Genomic DNA, 4,521 nt, shown 5'->3' on the forward strand with positions numbered 1-4,521 from the left:
TATTTCCTCAACTCTTTCATTTCCTCATAATTGTGTTGTGCACTTGTTCATATCTGTTTGAAGACTTTGACTGAAGACTTTCTCAATTTCCTCAGTTCAATTTCTTCAGTCTGTTTGTCTTCATCCTATGTTATCCTGTGTTTTACGCTTTCTGTACTCTGTGCTTGTCTTCATTTCATCATGACGACCATGCTTGTGTTCTGCTATGTTTACTTTTGAGTACTTATTCCGCTGCAAGTAGTTCTTCCCTAAGGAATTTCCTCACCCGCAAATTCCTCAGTGAAGAATTCATAAAAATCGCCTATTCACCCCCCCCCCCTAGTCGATATAACGCACTTTCTATATTACTTAAGAACTCCCACCTAGATAGACATCCCTCTAGTCATCTAAATGATCACGTGATCCATATCAACTAAACCATGTCCGATCATCACGTGAGATGGAGTAGTTTTCAATGGTGAACATCACTATGTTGATCATATCTACTATATGTTTCACGCTTGACCTTTCGATCTCAGTGTTCCGAGGCCATATCTGCATATGCTAGGCTCGTCAAGTTTAACCCGAGTATTCTGCATGTGAAAAACTGGCTTACACCCGTTGTATGTGAACGTAGATCTTATCACACCCGATGATCACGTGGTGTCTCAGCACGAAGAACTGTCGCAACGGTGCATACTCAGGGATAACACTTATACCTTGAAATTTTAGTGAGAGATCATCTTATAGTGCTACCGCCGTACTAAGCAAAATAAGATGCATAAAGGATAAACATCACATGCAATCAATATAAGTGATATGATATGGCCATCATCATCTTGTGCCTTTGATCTCCATCTCCAAAGCACCATTATGATCACCATCGTCACCGGCTTGACACCTTGATCTCCATCGAAGCATCGTTGTCTTCTCGCCAACTATTGCTTCTAGGACTATCGCTACCGCTTAGTGAGAAAGTAAAGCAATTACATGGCGATTGCATTTCATACAATAAAGCGACAACCATATGGCTCCTGCCAGTTGCTGATAACCATTACAAAACATGATCATCTCATACAACAATTTATATATCACACGTCTTGACCATATCACATCACAGCAAGCCCTGCAAAAACAAGTTAGACGTCCTCTACTTTGTTCTTGCAAGTTTTACGTGGCTGCTACGTGCTTCTAGCAAGAACTGTTCTTACCTACGCATCAAAACCACAACGATTTTTCGTCAAGTGTGCTGTTTTAACCTTCAACAAGGACCGGGCATAGTCACACTCGATTCAACTAAAGTTGGAGAAACAGACACCCACTTGCCACCTGTGTGCAAAGCACGGCGGTAGAACCAGTCTCATGAACGCGGTCATGTAATGTTGGTCTGGGCCGCTTCATCCAACAATACCGCCGAATCAAAGTAAGACATTGCTGGTAAGCAGTATGACTATTATCGCCCACAACTCTTTGTGTTCTACTCATGCATATAACATCTACGCATAGACCTGGCTCGGATGCCACTGTTGGGGAACGTAGTATTTCAAAATTTTGCCTATGATCACGCAAGATCTATCTAGGAGAAGCATAGCAACGACCGGGGAGAGTGTGTCCACGTACCCTCATAGACCGAAAGCGGAAGCGTTAAGTAACGCGGTTGATGTAGTCGAATTTCTTCGCGATCCAACCGATCAAGTACCAAACGCACGGCACCTCCGCGATCTGCACACGTTCAGCTCGGTGACGTCCCTTGAACTTCTAGATCCAGCTGAGGCCAAGGGAGAGTTTCGTCAGCACGACGGTGTGATGACGGTGATGATGAAGTTACCGACGCAGGGCTTCGCCTAAGCACTACGACAATATGACCGAGGTGGAAATCTGTGGAGGGGGCACCGCACACGGCTAAGAAATCAACTTATGTGTCTATGGGGTGCCCCCTTCCCCCGTATTTAAAGGAGTGGAGGAGGGGGCCGGCCGGCCTCATGGGGTGCGCCCCAAGGGGGGACTCCTACTACTACTAGGAGTAGGTTCCCCCTTTCCTAGTCCATCTAGGAGGGGAAGGAAAGGGAAGAGCGGGAGAAGGAAAGGGGGGTCGCCCCCCCTCCCCAATTCGGATCAGGGCGCTTTAAGCTTCTTATCTGCAGGAACAACTTGAATAAATAGCTATGGATTATAAACATTGTATCTTAAGCATGGCGTATTAACACGCATCAGTCGCAGATAAATATGAACGAAGGCATAACAGACCAAGTGGTTTAACTAGCCTATTACAAGGCGTTTTAGTGCCAAAAGGGATAATTGTTTCTCAATAAGCATTGCAGCAAGTGGAAGACTAAACTGGCCTCCGGATTATGATTGCTTGTCAGCTATAATTGTTTCTCTATAATCCATCAGGGACACCACTTGGCCGCCTCCTCCTCTCTTCCACTAAGGCCCATGAAGGCCATTGACCCCCCGGTACTCCGGTAAATACCTTATACACCTTGGAACCATTTCGGTGTCTGAATATAGTCATCCAATATATCAATCTTTATGTCTCTACCATTTCGAGACTCCTCGTCATGTCCGATCTCATCCGGGACTCCGAACTACCTTCGGTACATCAAAACACATAAACTCATAATACCGATCGTCATCGAACATTAAGCGTGCGTGTAGCGACCAGACCTCAAATGGTCTGTGCTGCTGTGCACCAGTGTCATCCCTGGATCAGTAATGCTGACACGCACAGTACAAATGGAGGATTTATAACAGAGTAGCAATCACACACTTATTACATCGAATATCTCCAAAGAGATTAAGTATGATAAACATGGCTTAAGGCCATCTAACAACGATAACAGCGGAAGACTTGGAAGATAAGTGAGTCCATCAACTCCAGCGGCATCACTGAGTATAAGACCACGACCTAAAGCACCTTACTCGTCGTCTGAAAAGTCTGCAACATGAAACGTTGCAGCCCGAAAATGGGTCAGCACATAGAATATGCTGGCAATGTAACACATAGAGAATAATGAGCAATAACAATGCTATACTACATGCATATATGGCTGGTGGAAAGCTCTATGGTTACAGTTTTGCGAAAAGCCAATTTTATCCTACTTCAAAGGAATAAATTTTATTTAACTATCATGGTGGTTGTGAAACATTGAGATGGTTGACAACATCTCAATCCCAATTAAAAAGTCATCAATAACCCAACAAAATTAATTAGAAGTAACATAGTGTTGAGATTCACATGATAATCCAAGTACTAGATACTCAAGTTGTCCATAACCGGGGACACGGCTAATCATGATTAGTTTGTACACTCTGCAGAGGTTTGTGCACTTTTCCCCACAAGACTTGATCTCCTCCGTTGGATTACTCGCACTACATGGTGTTTGAGTAACGGATGACCAAGACACAGTCTTTCAGAAGTGTTTGCACCTTACGTATGGGTAGACAGTTACACCTACTTTCCCCTACATCTGCTAGTCTACCACTGTAAGAGTTCACACAACTTAGTCAACTATGCTAGAGCCCATAATAGCTTGCGGCTGCACACGAAAGTTTCTAGCATGAATAATCTCATGATCCCTTTGAACCTGGGTGGCGGTCCAAAAGAAAACAGGCAATCCTGGAATACCCAGGTACCTCAATCCACCCAGATGTGAGTTTAAGTTGCCACCTTAAGTAAACCATTAATTAACAATCTCACATCTGTCATGAATTTCACTCAAACCCAATCCACGTCTACGAGCATAGCATGGCAATAGTAAAAGCAACGTAGAAGTAACTCCCAAGGGTTTGAATAGAAAACAGGTAATAGGTTCTACCTCAACTACTTCCCAATACCCACAATTTAATTAGATCCTAATCATGCAAGTGTTTGAGGAAAACAGATCTAATGCAATAAAACTGGGTATGAATGGGATATGATCAAAGTGTTACTTGCCTTGCTGATGATCCGCAAAACCTAGCGATTCAAAGTAACAAGCGGCACACTCCGGGTACTCTATCGCAAACAAACAAGCATACAATCAGTACTCATCTAATGCATAGGTAAAACTCGAATGAAAGATCTAACCAGAAAGTTCAACTTAAGAACTCCGGTTTGCAAAAAGAATCAACTCGAAAGAAGCAACGAAAGTCAAACGGCGAAAGAAAGAAACTTCGTTTGCTAATCTGGATCTAGGTCAAATTTTACTGTAGCAAAAACTTGTTTGAGTAGGTTAAACGGAAAGAGAATTTCGAGACGAAACTCTGGGCGCTTGAATCGCCTGATTCCGATAAACGAGCGAGAAGTTAAACAGAATCGAAGATTCGATCAGAAATCGAATCTGAGATAATCGCAGAAAAAAATCCAACGAAAAAGAAAAACGGACGAACGGTTAAAGAACGGACGTTCGTTAACAGAGAAAAACCGACGAACGCGTTCGTTAAAACGAACGGTTCGGTGAACGCTCGTAAAATAATAAGACCGAAAAAAAACCGATCTAGGTTTTTTTTTAAACGAAGGGTTTTTTTAAAAAAAATGGCAAACGAGGCGAGGTCTACCTC

The sequence above is a fragment of the Triticum aestivum genome, chromosome 7D, assembly GCF_018294505.1.
Source record: "Triticum aestivum cultivar Chinese Spring chromosome 7D, IWGSC CS RefSeq v2.1, whole genome shotgun sequence".
Taxonomy (NCBI): domain Eukaryota; kingdom Viridiplantae; phylum Streptophyta; class Magnoliopsida; order Poales; family Poaceae; genus Triticum; species Triticum aestivum.